The sequence below is a fragment of the Cupressus sempervirens genome, chromosome 5 (genome assembly GCF_028749045.1).
Source record: "Cupressus sempervirens isolate cs-2001-9-10 chromosome 5, ASM2874904v1, whole genome shotgun sequence".
Taxonomy (NCBI): Eukaryota; Viridiplantae; Streptophyta; class Pinopsida; order Cupressales; family Cupressaceae; genus Cupressus; species Cupressus sempervirens.
In genome coordinates this window covers 734661846-734681608 of record NC_143122.1, presented here as the reverse complement: position 1 = coordinate 734681608, position 19763 = coordinate 734661846, and positions in this window count along the sequence as shown.

The following is a 19763-nucleotide window of genomic DNA, read 5'->3' as shown; positions in this document are numbered from 1 at the left end:
CCTGTACTCTCTCCCCTCTCCCATCCCCTACTTTCTCTATCTCTCTCTCACACACACATAGCCATTCCCTTGCCCCCTGCCCCCCCCCACCTAGTTCTCTTTTTCAATTTAGGTATTGATAGTGCATGCACACTATAGCGTGCACACACTACTAGGAACACAAAGTTCAATAGCGCGTGGGTGCTATAGGGTGCACATGCTATTGAAAGCTCTACATTAAAACCAAGCGTAAGACTTGGTTTTGTGTTGGAGATTGAATGTAAAGGTTTCAATTTCATAAACAAGTCTAAGATGTGTTTTCCAGAAAACATACCAAAAATGATTGCTTTTTCTTGTGTGCTCCCCTTCAAGATTCCTCGTGGTTGGATATCGATAAGATCAGGTTACATAGCATTATAGGTCTCTGTGTTAGCTATCTAACCATATAATTTATTTTAAATTTGAACTATTTCAAACCTTTCATCTATAATTTCTTTTGAGTGTATGTTCATTTTTTGTCAAAAACCACCATGTACTAATTGGGCTATAGATTTTAGCTCATTCATTGAATTTTGCAACAACTTAGTTTTTTAGAAACTAGACTCCATTATACACACTTTCAAATAAAAAAGTTTTGATTTTATATTAGTTTTCAATTATTTCTAGGGGAAGAAAATGTATATTTCTTGTTTTTGGGATGTGTCTAGTTAAAAAATTCATTAAAAAAAATACACATTATAAAATTACTCGAAAAATTTGGGATAAACTACATAGTGTTAAGTAACTTTTGACTAGAGTGATTAAAGAATTTTTAAAAAAAAGTTAAAATTTTAAGGGGGCCACACTTTGTACTGTGTTAAGTTTGTTTGGTATAAACAATACCACTTTTTGTGGCCTCCTTTTTTGAGGATCTAAAACTAAACCATTTTGAAAAAAAATTAGTACTTTAGAAACTAGATTCAAAGGACTACGACTTTTACTTTTGTCAGATCTTAAAATTTTGAGCGTAACTATCTTCGAATTCTTGTTGAAGTTCAAAATTTTCAGTTTTTAGGAAAAACATGTCCACTTATACCCCCCTTTTGGCACCACAACTTGGTACACTTACCCAGTAGGGGGTTGAATAACATCCCTAGACAAAAGGCTATTCAAAATTTAGTGGTTGATCATTCTCCTAATGTTTTTGTATCCAAGAGGATAAGCTCTCTGTGGAGTCTATGGTCTGATATGCCTCTAGTATTTGACCTCATGGTCAATGCTAGTGTGGTAGAGCTATTGGAAGTGCTACTAGTTTGACTATTTTTTGGGATCCACCAAAAATTTCTCCCCTTGGATGGGTGTCTTCTTGCTCAGCTCTTTTGATGGTGGCTTCCTCTTTGGACTCAGGTGAGGTGATCATGATTACTAATGTGTATGCACTTGTTGATTTTGTGGAAAAGGAAGAACCTTGGAAGCATATTCAATATGTTAGAAATTTTTACCCTATTCATCCTTGGGTGTTAGTAGGAGAGTTTAATTTAGTTTTATGTCTAGAGGTGACGTAGGGTGGTTTGGTTTGATTGAGGCCTTCTTCTTCTCTTCTATGTCAACACATAGCTCTTTTGCACCTCTTTGATGTTAAGCCTTCTAACAGTCTCTATACTTAGAAGAATAGAAGGACTGAGGCTAATGCTATCTCAGAATGTTTGGATAGATTTCTTGTCTCTTATTTCTGGGTTAGTGGCACCCTTACTCTCTCTTTAAAAATTTTGGACTTGAGGGGTTCTGATCATTGGCTAATTACTTTTTTGGCTATTGGGGTTATTATTCCAAAGTATCCACCTTTTAAGTTTCAATTTTTGTGGCTCTGTGAATCCTCTCTTCATGATCTCTTATTGTTTTGGTAGAGAGATGAAGCTTCTGCATATGGTACTACTATATTCTCATTTTCTAAAAGGATTCAAAATGTTAAAAGGATGCTCAAGATATGGAATAGACAATGTTCTGGGAACCTTCACTTCATGAAGAAGATTTCTGAGGAACATCTTGACATCATAACTAGGAAGATTTCAGATCAAGGTTTTTTTAGGATCTTGGCAAGGCTAAATCCCTTTCTTTTAAAGTTCTGGAAGAATGGGAACTTTGAGAGGAATTTTTTTGGAAGAAAAAGGTTAGATTTGATTAGCTCCAGGAAAGAGAGTAGAATCTCACTGGAATTAGAGTTATATTTCTTCATTGGTTAATTTTGAAGGTATTCAATTGCCTTCCTTGCTAGCTTTGTTCTAGGAGGCTGCTCAGTACATTTCTACCCTCTTCTTTGAGGACTCTCCTCCTACTAATAATGAAGAGAATATTATTTTTTCTTGTATTTGATCCCTTATTACCCATGAAATAAATGGTTATCTCATGTGAGTGACCTCTTTGGATGAGTTGGAGGAGGTGGTCTTTGGCATGCCTAAGGGCAAAGCTGCTAGTCTTGATGGCTATCCAATTCAATTCTTTCAAAAATTTTGAGACATCATTAATCATGATTTTTTGGAGGTGGTTAAGGAATGATATTCTATCAAGTAGATGCTTTGGGCATTGAATTGTACTTTCTTGACTCTTATTCCAAAAAGAGAGTGGGCTAATCAAGTGGAGGTTTTCAAACCTATTGCATTATTTAATGTGGTTTACAAAGTAATTAGTAAGTTGATTGTTGAGAGAATTAAAAAGTGGATCCCAATTATTATCTTAGAGGAACAAGCTGGTTTCATTTTAGGAAGACAAATACCAGATGGGTTGGTTATCACTACTGAGGCTGTTCACTCTATGGCTAGTTCAAGGGAGCAATCTATGTTTGTTAAGATGGATATGGCTAAGCCCTACAATAGAGTTAAATGGAGTTTATGGAGGAATATTTTTCTTACCTTCGGCTTTATCCTTGACTAGGTAAGTTGGACTATGAGTTGTGTTACTTCTACCTCTTTTCATGTTCTTCTTAATGGTCAACCTTCCCAGCTATTTGATGCCTTTAGAGGTCTCTATCAAAGTATCCTTTCTTCCCCTATCTTTTCATAAATATGACCGAGGGCTTGGGAATATTCAATAAGTATTAGGAGTCCCAGAACTCTATTCAGAGGTGGTGGTGGGGTAATGGTTTACCTACTCTCTCTCACCTTCAATTTGTTGATGATTCTACTCTTGCAAGACTTTCTCGCATCAAGGAAGTTAAAGCTTTTTGACATACTTTGGATACACTTATTTGGCAGCATCAAACCAAAAACATAATCAACACAAATCTTCTATTTTTTAAAACACTTGTTAATATATTCAACAAAGAATTGCTAACATCCTATGGTTTCAGGTTGGGTCACTTGCTTTGATGTATCTCAACATCCCTATTGCTATTTCTAGGCAGCCACAACTCTTCTAGTAGTATTAGATTAACAAGCTTCAGGAAAAGGTAAATCATTGGACTCATAGATGGCCCTCTACTACTACTCAGGTTACCATTCTTCAATATGTTATTTAAGCTCACCCTACTTATAGAAGCATGGTTAAGGCTACTCCTATTTACTTTCTCAAGGAGTTTGATGCTCTTTCTCAACAATTCCTTTGTAGTGGTAATTTGTGTAGCTCTAAATGGAGATTGATTTGTTGGGAGACTTTTTGCAGGCCTAAGAAGGGGGGTGATCTTGGTCTTCGATCAACTATATTGAGTAGTCAAGCATTGGTTGGTAAGATTTACTAGTAACTGTGCTCTAGATATCATCAACTTTGGGCCCATATTATTACACAAAAATATTTTAGAGGTTTTTATTTGTGCTCTATATTTGCACTTCCTCTTGAAGGTCATGGTTCTATGGTTTGGCATAATCTCAAGACTAGTGCTCATTTACTTAAGAAGGGTCTTTTCTGGATATGTAATAGAGACTCAAAGGCTTTATTTTGGTCTAATACTTGGGATGGATTCCCCTCCATCTTATCCATGTACCTTCATCTTCAAACTCTCTATGATTCTTTTCTTGCTGCTAAAAAGGATAAAGTGGCTCATTATAAGACTCACAATCAATTGGGAACTATTGTTGATTATAGATGGAAGAACTCTTTAGATTGGCCTCGTAGAGGTACATAGGTGGATTGTTAGGAACTTTCTCATATTTTGGCCTCCAGGGTGTGTTGCTCTCTACTAGGACCATATGTTTTAGCTTGGGGAGGTACCTTTTCTAGTAAATATTTTTTCTTTGTTGGGTATTTGGAGATAATAAGACAATTGTTATGGGATGCTAAGGTCCCTTGGTGGAAGAAAGTTTGGAATAAATTTTCTTGGTCCAAGTGAAATTTTTTCATGTGACTAGTAGCTCACAATTGTTGTCTTAGATAGGAAAATCTTTGTAAACATGGATTATAGGGCCCCTCTTTTTGAGTTTTGTGTGGTAATGGGGAGGAGTTTGTCTCCCATCTATTCTTCCATTACTCCTTGTCTACTCAATTATGGAACCTTTGGTGGAGTGCTTAGGGTTTCTCTTATTGGCATGCTTCCTCTTTCCCTAAGTTCTGGGCCCACTTGGGAAGAACTCCCACCAAGGCTTCTCCTCTCCATGTTGCTTGGATTATTGGCCCATCATTCATTCTTTGACATATTTTGTTGGATACAAATTGGTGAGTCTTTCAATATGTCTGAATTGGTGTTATGGATCTTTGGTGGAAGATCACACATTCTCTTCAAGAAACTATTCAAGTAAAGTGTGAGCTAGATGGGGTAATGAATTTGATCGATCTTGCTATATGCAATCACCTCAATTTTCATCTTCAGGATGGGGCTATAGCTCAATGGTTTCAAAGAGTTCCCAAACAACCTCAACAATAAGGGAAGGGAGATGTGAATCAACAAGTGAATTGGAATCCTCTTCCTCATGGACTTCTTAAAATTAACACTGATGGTTCTTCCTAGGGAATCCAAGACCTACTAATATTGGGGGAGTGGCTCATTGCAGCTTTGGTGAAGTTAAATTCTTTTCTCAGTGCATAAGGGTTTCCATACTAGCAATCTCATGGAGGGTTTGGCCAATTTATATGTTGTTGAAAAATGTTGTTTGAGGGGATGAGATAAGATTATCTATGAGTTTGACTCCCATGTGGTTGTGAAATTACTTTGTAGGAGCTTGAGGATGTTAGCTGGCAATTGGCTACTACTATTAATCAGAATCTTCTCTTTCATACCTCTCTTGAGTTCATTAGGCTTACTTATATTCCTCATGAATGGAATAGAGTTGTTGATTATTTGGCCAAATAGGCTTCCATTCATGCACTAGGCTAGAATATTATGGATAGGAGGTAGCTACCCCTTGATTTTTTATGAGAATTTGATGATCTTGTTGTTGGAGTTGATGATATCCAACTCCAAAGATGCCCAAGATCACCTACATGCAAAAACTTGTCAAAAAGAAGCCAAGTACAGAAGAGCATGGAGCAAGGGAAAAACCCTAAATGGACATGACAGACCATAAGATATTGCAACACAAGAGAATATGTATTTACAATATCCAAGAAGTGATTATAAAATACAAAGAGAGAGCTTGAATATAAAGAGCTCAAAGAATCTCCTAAAACAAGCTAGAAAATGCTAGGAGATAAGTGTGACAACTAAGAATACATCCAGATTAGGTGGAGAGTCCTCAAACAAGGTGAGAGGATAAGTATGACTTAGGAGAGAACAAGCTCTCGTATTGTCAACAACTTATAACTAACTCCTAGACTACAACTAATAAATAAAATGCATTAACCTAAGTAAGCTTAAATAAATAGAATAAATAATTAGTAAATTAATTATTTACTCTAACACCTCGCCTTAGGTGCAACTTAGGAAAATGCCTTAAGCTCACAAAACTAAGATGAAATGTAGAATGGGTCTCGAAAATGAGGCCATGTTAGGTACCCATGTACAAATGCAAAAGATGCAACCTCTAAAACTGGGGAAAGAGAGAAAACCATGTGGGAAAGACCCTCCCCCAAAAAGAGGTAAGAGCCTAGCGAGGAATAGAAGAATCCTCCAACTACGAAAATGTCCCCTAAAATAGGAACAAGGAGTGATCATGAAGAGCATCACTAAAGCATGAAGAAGCCACAATCTGCCATCAGAAAGAAAATTGCTGATTTAAAGAACCTCCATTGAAGAAGAGGGCATGAACTGAGCATGTCTATATGGTAGATGATCCATCTCACCGAAATGCATAAGTAGCTAGCCACTACAATCACCTTGTATATAGGATCAACCACTGAATATATTGTTCACACTATCAAACCATAAAACCAAGGATGCATTAGAACAATAGCATAACCCCCCCTTAATAAAAATGGGGTGAGATGAAAAGCAACTAAGAAGAAGGGCCAAAGTCTCCTGTAGATGAACCAAGAACGATGAGAGAGGAAGAGGTATAGACACCTATAAAGACATAGTCACACTGATGCTAGGGGGCTAATGTCGTGGAAGGGACAATCACTTGACAAAAGGAGAATGCCTAAAACAAAAATCAACTATCCCCCCCATGGTGCTTTATGAAAATAGTGCATGTACAATTGACTCAAAAAAAAATTCATGACCCCTGGAATTCAAGAGTGACACTTTATCTCAGTGTGATACATAAAAGTGCTTCAAAATCATAACTACAATGATCAAAACCAAAAAGAAGCTACAACAAAACATAGTACAGCTCAAAACAAAGGATCTCATACCAAAAAAATGATCTTCAGACCTAAAACACCCAAGATATCCACCACGGACCGAAAATGCCAAAACAATGATAGAAAGAGCATGGGGCATAATTTGAAGGAAATGAAAACATTTCTTAAAATTAGACAAAACCAACTTTCCAGAAATGTAATGTTTTCAAAAAACTGACATGGGATGCAAAAGAAAAGCTTACTGGAGTCAAAAATAGAACTTTGGACTTCAACTAAAAAAATGGGAAATAAAAATACATCAAAACCCAAAAATACCTACACTAATATCTTTGTCTCAGAACTAGCTTTTTGGCCCTTCTTTTGGATCAGAAAAATACCTCTGTATGCTCAAGTTATAGCCAAAAAATTGTAAGTAGGTCCAAAACTGACCTTGGAGATGTGCAAGCAAGGTATGCTAATGTAGTGCTGACATCATGCTGATGTCAACATTTCATTGGTTTAAATTTGATGCATTGAAGGTTGTTGCAAAAGAAAAAGATTCCATGTGGTAGACATGTGGCAGTACCACATGGATGCCACATGGCAGGCGACTGACATGGTAGGAGCCACGTGGCAAAGTGCCATGTGGCAACCCTACCATGTTTCACTCACTGATAGACTATAGAAGTTGTTGACGTCACTTGTTGGTGCTAACTATAACTACTACAGAAGCAAAAACACCTTATGGAACAGCAAAATAGAAGTGGGGCCGTTGCGATGGGCAGAGCTGGGGTGGACTACTAGTGGTGATAGTGTTGGAGCAGATGAAGGGAGGCGCAGCCAGGTGGGGCGAGGTGGAGGCTATGCTCGGGCAGCCTCCTAGTTACCACTGGGAAGAGCCATGGTCGTGCGCTCTACGCAATATTTTTTTTAATTATTTTTTTCTCCGAAATTCTGTACAGTCTGTACAACAACAACCATGAGGTCAATTTTTTTTCCCAAATGCCCTCTCACTAAAAACATAAAGTTGTATATGAATCTTGACTATAAATGGCTTTCTAAATATAATGGCAACGTCCGTTTGGGTCCAAAGAGCTCCAAAAATTTGCTGATCCCCTGATTTAAAGAAAAAATGCACAAATAAATTAGGGTTTGTGACTCCAAATCATGGCTTCAAAAATCTTTCAATGAAGCAACAATAGGGATGCTCTAATACCATGCTGGAGTTGATGAAATTAAATTGTGAAGATGCCCAAGATCACTTGCATGCGAAAACCTGTCAAAGAGAAGCCAAGGAGAGAAGAGCATCGAGCAAGGGAAAAATCCTAAATGGACATGATAGACCACAAGCTATTGTAACACAAGAAAATATCTATTTACAATATGCATGAAGTAGTGATAAAATACAAAGAGAGAGCCCGAATATAAAGAGGTCAAGGAATCTCCTAGAACGAGCTAGAAGATGCTAGGAGATAAGTGTGACAACTAAGCATACATCCACATTAGGTGGAGAGTCCTCAAACAAGGTGAGAGGATAAGTATGACTTAGCAGAGAACAAACTCCCATATTGTCAACAACTTATAACTAACTCCTAGACTACAGCTAATAAATAAAATGCATTAACTTAAGTAAGCTTAAGTAAATAGAATAAATAATTAGTAAATTGATTATTTACTCTAACACTTGTTGATCAGGACAGAGTTCGTTATTGAGCTCTCCTTGTTGTAATCCTTTATTCTTAATAAATTTTTACCCCTCTTTTTCCAAGCACAAGTATAAATACTTTCTCTACATCTCCTTACATTTTTGGGATGATAAGAAAATAGTGCAATGACAATTATCATGTCCAAGAAAAAAACTATCATCTTGAAGTTCAAAATGATTTTAGTTTAAAGAAAAATGTATGTATGATTCATTATAGGAATACATCTTTCAGAAAGGTATCTAATTAGCACATAGAGAATTTGATAGGTGTCACTTCTCGTGACCTTATTTTTGTTTTCTAAGGACATGATGTGATTTTGATGTAATGGGTTTGGGCCCTTCAAACTTTACTTAATCAAAACTTTAAAATATGTACTTGAATGCATTTTTTTATTAATAATTATAAAATGAAATATAGAATCATACAACAACTTAGAGCACAACTTAGAGCACAATGAACTTAGACAAATAAATAATGCCAAGCTTCTGATTAATATCTAAAAGTTATTAGATAACAAATACACTATCGAATGATTAATATGTATGTATATACATAACACACAAACACACACACACAAACACACAATTATTTTATGAATCTGAAAGGACCAAAATTTCAACATTTTAACTCATGATTATATTTTAAATGAAGAATATTCTATATAATACTTTGAAATTTTTAATACTTTACTAAGCTACTTAATTAAAATAATTGAACTATTATAACTTATGGCAAATACAACTTGTTTATTAATTAGAATAGAAAGTACAAAACACATTTTCATTCAAATGTATGTAAATTGTGACATTTCCACAAAATCATGATTATCACTAATATTAACTAGTCATTTATTACAATAATTATCAAACAAGGTTTATATATATATATACAATTTCTTACATAAAAGGGAAATATTTTTACAGAACCACTTAGACAATCTGATCAACTTGCAGTTGTTTATTACCAAATATTGAAATTGATATTGCTGATCAGCAGTTTAGAGAAGGCAACCAATTATCATCGTCTATTTCTGATATATAATCCATGATGACAACTATGAGAGGCAAGTAAGAGAGGAAAACCATGCCATTAAAATGAAACCAAGGAAGAGGAGCCTCTCTGTCTCATAACTTTCAAAATTGCCAACATCAAGGCCGCTTATTCGGAGGTACCACCGCTAAATTAGAGCTGAACGGCTGAATTTACACCGTCTCTGATATCATCGGTGAATGTTTTGCTGGGTAATTTGAATGGTTCGACTGTTTTCTTGGTGGCATATTTTGCTTCCGTTGCAGCGAAAAAAAATTCAGCGACACTTTTGGGTTGGTAGCTCAAAAACAAGGAAGCTGCTGCAATGTTTCTAAATTAGATTGAAGTTAGCGCCCTAAAAAATGCGCAGCATTAGCTTCTATGAATATATCAATTGTTCCCTCTGCGCCACAAATCATTTTTACCCAAATTATCTTTCAATTTATATCTGCCATCATAAATGAGTTATATGCCAATGTGTATCAATCATTTATAAAAGATTCCCTTATGAAAACATTTATTACTGGCAGGTGTTTAGATGTTTATGTAATGAGTCCATAGATTGGGGCTTGTAAAAAGAATTATCAAAATTATTTTGAAAACAACATTGTCACAACTCTTAAAGATTATTGCCTTGACTCAGTTTATCAAAACAAATCAAGGTTGTTAAAAATATGTCATTCTATAAAGCAATCAAAATTAGTGTGTAGCAAATTCATTCTAAGAAAAATGAGAATTTAAAACTAAACTCTTTGAAAAGGAACATAAGTTTTTTAAATATATAATTACCATAAAAAAAATTAACATTCACATTAAAGTTCTAATAATATGATGTATTTCTTATCACGTTTAAATAACTCTATCATATTTAATGTTAAATCTAAAATTTAATATTTAAAGTTACTCAAAATATAACATTAATAGAATTTCTATCTTACAATATTTTCAAAAAAATCTACAAAAATACATATTTGAAATTTTGGAAAGCTTTTTAAATGAGATAAATTGCAATGTTAAAAGAAAAGTATCAAAAAGAATAATTCATTTTTAGAATTTTTCAGAAATGGTTTTTAAGTCACATCATTAAATCAATTGGAAAATTAAGAAACCGACATGGTCTTACAAATTTTCTAGCAAAAAAAAAAAATTTTGGGAGCTTGCCTTGCTTTATGGGTGACAAAACCCTAAAAAACATCTTGTCCAGAACAATCAATTCAGAATTTGAATCGCATATCTAAGTAGTGCATGAAGAACTTGTGACAGATATGTCATAGGGTCTAGACTGGTAGCATTGCCAATCTATGATAGGTATAGCCTTAGCCTCCCTATCCTTTCTTCTTTTTGTTATTTTGTCATTAGAATGTTAATTCCATTGCAATGTAGACCATGTCCACTCTGTCATGTTAGAATGATGACTCATCATGCTGCCTATAACACATTGTCTTGTCTTGTCTTCATCTTTATGGTGACTAGTGTAGATGTTTGCCATTATCATGACATCGATAACATACTTCATACTCGATTGGGTGCCAATCAATGACAACACTTTGGTGTGAAAGATATTAACAACACCAATTACCTTCCTTAATGATAATGAGACTTGTAAGGTCAACTCGGTTAGATTAACCTTTTTATATGTGTTGATAGAGCATACGAATTGATGCTAGTAGGGTTAATGTGGTTAGTTTGTTGAGCTTAAATTTCTTAATGTAATTGTTTAAATTTATGTATTACTAAAAATGAATGATTTACCATTAAAAAAAAAAAATTGAATATTATATTTTAGTGCATTTTTAATACAGATAATAATGTCACTAGAGTTTATTAAAACATAAATTTTGAGGTAGTCAAAATTTTGATGTAAGAGCATTCTTCGGACAAGTGACATTTAGATGATCTATACTCACTCGATGAAAGGATCAACCACTGATCAAAGACTCAAATTCCCTCTATAACTAAGTTATCAACTCAATGATGAGGAGCAACGTCTCTTACATAAGTAAGAAAAATGCCTCCATCTATTCACTTTATATGCACAAGGCTTAGAAAGAAGATTAGTAGCACTGCTAGTCATCATGAAACCTTACAAATGATAGAGCATAATCATAAAGAGAGATAAATTGATGTTGGAATAATGAGGCAGATTGTTGGAATAATGATACATTTGTCGTTAGTTACAACACTTATTTGATTCTGAATGCTTACCGAGTTTATCACTCAGTTTACAGTTCATACCGAACATTCGTTGGTTACCAAGTACGTTCAGCAGTGTTTACCAAGTCAGAAAGGTAAACAAAGGTTTTAGTGTTTATCGAGTCAGAAAGGTAAACGAAGGTTTAGTGTTTATCGAGTAAGTAAGGTAAATGAATGCTTTTGGTGTTTACCGAGTCAAGAAGGTAAACAAAGGTTTTAATGTTTACCGAGTCAAAAAGGTAAACGAAGGATTTAGTATTTACCGAGTCAGGAAGGTAAATAAAGGTTTCAGTGATTACCAAGACAAAAAGGTAAAAGAAGTATTCAGTGCTTACCAAGTGAATCGAAGGAGTTAGTTTCTACTGAGTGACACAATGTTTACCGAGTCACCAGTGGTTACCAAGTTCCAAGCTACTCAGAGTGATTAGTATGGACCGAGCCCCTACCTCTACCGAGTGCATGACGATGCCGTGTAATGTAGTGGATGCCAAGTGTCAGAAGGTCACCGAGTGAGTTTGAGGAACCTGAGTTTTCTACTATCTGGCGGACTCAGTAATGTTTTGTCAACTTGTGTTTGGCCGACCTTGTTGGTGTAAATATTGGAATGGTATATATGTAATGTATTGTGCCATTTGCAAGTATGATGAAGATAATAATGAAAAAATGATGAAGAGAAGTAACAGTGTAGTAAAAGAAAATTAAAAGAGAATCAGCAGCGGAGTATTCAACAAGGTTATCAAGGAGCAGCAAAGATATATCCATCACATCAAGTGATCAGTACATAAGATCTAATCATCAAACCAGTTGCAACTAGATCCACTGCTTCATCCTAATAGGTGAATCAGTTTTGTAAATCGTTTAACAGGGTAGACTTAACAGTCTTTTGTAAATCTTCTAATAGAGTGCATACTTCATTGTATGTTTGTAAATCCTCTAACAAGGTGGATCTAGCAGTCCTACTTGCTCCTAACAGGGCAGGTCACCAGAAGTGATCACTGTAAGCCTTAACTGGCCAACTTTATACTGTAGTATTGAAGTTTTGTGGGCATCATCCCCACCCCAATTTTACTTTCAATTTGAAAGGTTTCTGGGTCACCAAATCAGTGTGTTAATCTTTTCATGCATACAGTAAAGTAGATGAATGAATGGTGAATTTGTTATTATGTTGAATTGGTTTAAATTTTAAAGCTTACTGATTCACCCCTCCCCTCTCAGTAACCTTGTTAGTCCTGAATATTTTCAACAATTGGTATCAGAGCTTTGTGGTTCTCAGGACAGAGCTTGATAGCTTGAGCAAAGATCAAGGACAATGGAGATATTCAGACTTGACAAAACTATTGAGAATGAGAAGCTAAATTTGGAGATGGCCATGGTTCAACTCAAAGAAGCAAAGGAAAATCTTTCTCAATCCCTAAAAAAAAGAAAGGAACTTGCAAGACAAATAAATGACCATTTTTATGTTGAATAAAGGATTGAAGATTTGTTACCATCAAGTAATTCAGAAGAAGCTGACAAAGCAATCAAAGAACTTTTAGAAAAGAATGGATCTCTACAAGAAGAGGTAAGAAAGCTTAAAAGAGAGCAAGAAATACAATCAATCAGGCTATGTGAAGTTTTGGAACAAAGAAACAAAGCACAAGAAGAATTGGAAGATAGAAGTCATGAAACTCAAAATCAATCCCTTGAACATGAAGATCTAGCAGATCAACTATCCAATGCAAATGAAGAAATCAGGATTCTCAGAGCATAAAATGAAAGTCTACAAAATGACTTAAGAACTGAAAGACAAACCAATGAAAGCTCAGAAAATGATCTAAAAATTGAAAAACAAGTCAATGAAAGGATGATAAAATCTCAAGCAGACATGAATCAATTAAATTGGCAAAATGAGCAGAATTTCTATAAGCAAAAAGGTAAATCTGGTCTTGGATACAAGGAAGAAGATGAATCGTCTAAACAAGGTACTCAAAGGAATCAAAGACCCACTTGTAATCATTTTGGCAAGATAGGTCATACATCTAACAAATGTTGGAGTAATGGCAAAAGTAAATTCAATGGGAAGTGTTTCAATTGCAATCAACATGATCACAAAGCCAATGAATGCAAGGAGAAACCAAAGTTTGAAGGCAAGTGTCACAAATGCAAGAAACAAGGACATAAGGCATCTGAATGTAGATCAAAATCACTCAATCCAGCAGAACAAATTGTCAAAGCAATATTTGGTTGGGATTACAATACTTGGTGTAGATGTCACTATTGTGGAGAATATGGACACATAGGAACAAATTGTAGAAGGCATCACCTAAGGAAGAAAGATACAACCATAAGATGCTATACTTGTACTAAACTTGGTCATATAGCCAAGAATTGCATGAATATAGGAAAGGTTGAAGATGAAAAGAAAACTAGAGCTGATAATATTCGGAAGCAAATGAAACAACAATGGATTCCTAAGTCTACCGAGCAAGAAAATTCAAATGATGAAAATGTCACTCTAGAAATGGGTGACTCCACCATATCTAATTAAGACTTATCAAGAAGGATAAGGGACTGCATCTTCAAGCCATATCCTAAGCAGTTCTAGAAAGGAGTGGAAATGATAAATCAGTATTGCAGATACAAGTCATAATTCACAGTGTTGCATCTACTGGGTAAGGTTGATTTTCAGACTTTACAGAGCTTGGTCGGGAAGATAAGAAAGGTTTTGTGTGTTCACCGAACTACAAGGTTGACCAAGTAAGTCAGTGACTATTTATAAAACCCTAATACTCAGCTACCTTCGTACCCAAGCATTAATGACAGGATTTCGATCAAAAGGGCAGAATTTGATCTCATTTTTCACCATGAATTCAGAGTTCACAGAGAAAATATATTTTCAAGTGCATCCAAGAAAGTTCAAGTGATTTGAAGTGATTTTCCAGCAAAGAAATTGTGTTACGAAATCATTCTCTCACCGAGTAGCAATGGCATCCACAAGCACCAGTGGCAGCAAGGCGAAGAAAGGTTCTGAAAAGCTTGTGAAGGGAGTCGAATGGAAGGTGCCCAATTTCAAAATTGTTCCTGCCATCGCTGAATCACTCGACCCGCATGGAGCTCAATTGTAGATCCCTCCAAAGGTACTTCTAATCAATGATATTCGTACTCATTTCAAGTGTACTGTGCAAGAAATAGGGACACTAGATATGGATTGTACCCTAGCCGAGTTATGCGTGGATGGAACCCTAAAACCCGAGTTCAAACATTTGGAAACCAAAGGTTTAACCCATATCCCACATCTTCCAAGGAGTTTGCAAGTAAAATGGGTAAGGTATATCTTAAGCCGTGTGCATAATGGACAATTGTGGTTAGAACAACGCATCCTCATAACAAAAGAAAATGATCCATAAGATCACGGGCTTACCAATGTTGACCAAAGCCAAAACCACCAAAACCCTAGGTTGAGATGACCTCCAGAAATTAACCCAAGCTGAATGGGATGGCAGAGGTTTAAAGCTCAATAATGTTTCAGATATAGAATTGAAATTTGGTATTTGTGTTATTGCATACAAACTGTATAGTTCCAGTAGGCTGAATAGTGTACCCTGTTAGGCTGTAGATTTGGCATATAAGATTGTAAAGAAAAATATGGAGTTTGACCTAGCTGATGTGCTATTAAAATAATTGAATAAAAACATGGATAGCATAAGGACTGCAAAGACAAACCCTTGTAAACTTGGCTCTTTGCTAGTTTGTTTATTTTTCTATGTACAGAAATTCTTTCCATCTAAGGGTGCAGTTGTATGGAGGAAAGATACTCCAATTTTGTATCAAATAAACAAATTCATAGCAGAAATGGGTATGAATTTTGATAAGGTAATGGATAATTATTTTGAAGATTTCAAGGAAAGGATGAGCAATAGGTTCAGGATACCTCCAAAACTTGTTGAAGAGTATAAGGATGATGTCTGTTTCATGGTTGACTATGACAAAGTCTACATCCAGGAAGTCAAACCCCTAGTGGCATGGGTAAAACCATTGCCCTATGAGATAAATATTGATGATGCCAGAGATATCATTGAGGCACTGGTAAATGAACTAGTGGATCCCAAGTTGCCTACATTTGGAACTTATGAAGAGGCGAAGGTTAGAATAGAGCTTGAAATAAATCTTCCTCAAGCAATCTCTAAAGGCAGGAGAAATATAGAAAAGCTAAAAGATGATACTAGACCTCTCATGATAATAGAAGGGAGAGGAGAAGATGAAGAAAAGGAAGAAGAAGAAGAAGAGCCTCAATGAAAGAAAGGTAAGGTGACTATCACCAAACCTACAAAGCAAACCACTACAATATTCTCTAAGAGAACAAGACAGGGAAAGAAGGAAACTATATTTGTTAAGCCTCCACTCACCTTTGAAGCAAGACTAAAGCAATTAGATTAAGGAGGTAGCTTCACAAACTTCAAAGCATTAAAGTTCGAAACCAGAACAGAATAGGAGAAAATGCAGATTGAGGATCTGGTACTGAATAAAATGGGAAAATGGAAATACTCCCCGAACCAAATAGCCTCTTAGATCTCCAAAGAGCTATTGGAAAGATTGCAACCAAGATGGAAAGCTGCAACCAAAACTGTCAAAGACATTTATGAGCAGACCCTGAGGAATCTCCTGCCAAATCTCACTAATGCTGAAGTGAAAAAATCACTAAAAGATCACGAAGGAAATATGATGATTAGATTCCACACTTGTTTGATACTTGTCAAAGATATTGAGCATGTGGTAAATGATGCTACAAACATGTGGAAAAACATCTATCATCTACACAAACCCAGTGAGGACACTGTTGAAATCACGGATAATGACAGTAGTGATGATAATGATGGTGATGATATTGAAGATATTCTAGGGGATCTCCATTCAATAATGTTAGAAGTGGAAGAAGAAGCTAGAAAAGAAATTGAGGAAGAAGAAGCTAAAATAGAAATGGAGGAAGAAGAAGAAGATGAACAAGACAAAGAGGAAGAAGATCCAGTAAAAATTGCAGCTGATGTCATTACCTCCCTTCCTCACTCTCCACCAAAGACTGTAAAATCTACTATGGAGATAGGATCTTCAAGCAAAATTGTGAGCACAACAGAGACATCCATTGCTCAAATTCCTCTAGTCTCCTCTCAGCTCTAGGTTTTTGCAATACAAGTGCCAAGCACTTCATCTACCAAGCTGGCGATCACTTCTTCAGTTACCGAGCTTCCAAGCACATCATCAGCCATCGAGTCATCCACTGCAGTCGCTACTTCACTGAGTATACCTCTTCCACCTGCAGCTTGTACAGTAAGTCTTCACAGTTTCTTAACAATTTTATCTTCCTCAGCCACATTGGCCCCAATTTTTGCTCCAGTCAGTTCTCTAACTATAAATATACCAGTATGTACATCATTTTTGAGTAGTACATCATTTTTGGGAAGTACATCAAGTTTTGATATAGCCAGCACTTCTCTTTGTTTACCTTTAGTTGGTCCCATTCTAGTTTTAATAGCCAGTCCAGCATCATCAACTATTGTTTCAATTTCAAAGGGCAAAGGTGCGGTCACTACAAAAAAACAAAAGAGATACATGTTTTCCAGTAAGGCAGTAGATGAAGAAATAGATCTGGATAAGGACATTGTCATTCCTAAGATAGATCTAGATACTACATCAGTTGATGAAATGAGAATGATCAGTCAGCTATTAGAGCAGAAGGCCAGGCAAAAACAACTCAGGCATGAAAGAGACTAGGAGTATAGCATTATTGAAAGTGCTAAAAACATATTAACTGACGCTATATGTGTTGATGTAGATTCATCTCAACACATTTTGTTACAACTAGAAGAAGCGGTGAATAAATTCAATGACGATACCTTCGGCCAAGAAAAATTGATTGAAAAGGCAGAGAAGAAATTTGGCAATAAGGTGCTTGAGCACATTGCTCAGCATATTGCATTAAAACAGGTTGAATTAACCTCAATTTTGTCTGACATTGAAAATTCTTTTAATAATGTAACCTCACTTTTTGCAAAACTTTGTGATGTTACTGAGTATACAAAGGAAGTAAAAGAAAAGTTGAATAAAATTGATGCAGATATGAAGGTCAGTGCCCAAATGCTGCAATCTGACCACAGTGCAAGTTCATCCCATCATCTAAGAATCAAATATTTGTCAGAGAAACAGGTAGAATTGCTGAGAGAGGAAGCAAGGATCAGGTCTACTCTGATTGACATCCAGAATATGATCCTTCCTGTCATGAACACAATGCAGAAGCACATTGCATATTCAAAAACATTGATCCATGACAAAAATTTCTCTATTGCAGACCATGTGATTGAACTTTCTGCAGAAGTTCAAGTAGCTCTCTCCATGTGTAAAATCCTACCAGATAATTGGGATAAAAATCTGCAACTAATTCTTCAGGTACATTCTGAGTTTATCACACATTTTTGTGTCTCCATGTAAATACATTCTTTATTCTTTGGCATTATTGTCAAAAAGCGGGAGAAGGTAATAAAGTAATAAAGAATAAAGTCATATAACTCATGTAAAAACCTTGTGTATATTGTATGGGGGAGTTATATGTAAGGTAGCCCATGTATATCCAGCACAACAGAATCAAATCAATTTTGTCAGATCTTGTATATAAATTTTGGCTCATAAGTGTTTTTGTCACTAATGCCAAAGGGGGAGATTGTTGGAATAATGGGGAAGATTGTTGGAATAATGATACATTTGTCATTAGTTACAACACTTATTTGATTCTGAATGCTTATCGAGTTCATCACTCAGTTTACAGTTCATACCGAGCATTCGTTGGTTATCGAGTATGTTCAGCAGTGTTTACCAAGTCAGAAAGGTAAAAAAAGGTTTTAGTGTTTACCGAGTCAGAAAGGTAAACAAAGGTTTAGTGTTTATCGAGTCAGTAAGGTAAATGAAGGTTTTTGGTGTTTACCGAGTCAAGAAGGTAAACGAAGGTTTTAATGTTTCCCGAGTCAGAAAGGTAAACAAAGGATTTAGTATTTACCGAGTTAGGGAGGTAAATAAAGGTTTTAGTGATTACCAAGAAAGAAAGTTTAAAGAAGTATTCAGTGCTTACCAAGTGAATTGAAGGAGTTAGTTTCTACCAAGTGAAACAATTTTACCAAGTCACCAGTGGTTACCAAGTTCCAAGCTACTCAGAGTGATTAGTATGGATCGAGCCCCTACCTCTACCGAGTACATGACGATGTCATGTAATGTAATGGATGCCGAGTGTCAGAAGGTCACCGAGTGAGTTTGAGGAACCTAAGTTTTCTACTATCTGGCCAACTCAGTAATGTTTTGTCAACTTGTGTTTGGCCGACCTTGTTGGTGTAAATATTGGAATGGTATATATGTAATGTATTGTGCCATTTGCAAGTATGATGAAGATAATAATAAAAAAATGATGAAGAGAAGTAACAGTGTAGTAAAAGCGAATTAAAAGAGAATCAGCAGCGGAGTATTCAACAAGTTTATCAAGGAGCAGCAAAGATATATCCATCACATCAAGTGATCAGTACATAAGATCTAATCAGCAAACCAGTTGCAACCAAATCCACTGCTTCATCCTAACAGGTGAATCAGTTTTATAAATCCTTTAACAGGGTAGACTTAACAATCTTTTGTAAATCTCCTAACAGAGTACATACTTTATTGTATGTTTGTAAATCCTCTAACAAGGTGGATCTAGCAGTCCTACTTGCTCCTAACAGGGAAGATCACCAGAAGTGATCACTGTAACCCTTAACCGACCAACTTTATACTGCAGTATTGAAGTTTCGTGGGCATCATCCCATCCCTAGTTTTACTTTCAATTTGAAAGGTTTCTGGGTCACCAAATTAGTGTGTTAATCTTTTCATGCATACAGTAAAGTAGATGAATGAATGGTGAATTTCTTATTATGCTGAATTGATTTTAATTTTAAAGCTTACTGATTCACCCCTCCCCTCTCAGTAACCTTGTTAGTCCTGAATATTTTCAACAATTGGTATCAGAGCTTTGTGGTTCTCAGGACAGAGCTTGACAGCTTGAGGAAAGATCAAGGACAATGGAGATATTCAGAGTTGGCAAAACTATTGAGAATGAGAAGCTAGATTTGGAGATGGCCATGGTTCAACTCAAAGAAGCAACTGCTAGTATAATTTTGTGTCGAAAAATTTTCAGCCCCATGTCAAAAAAAGTATTTCCTGTTAATTGCTTTGTTTTTTTAG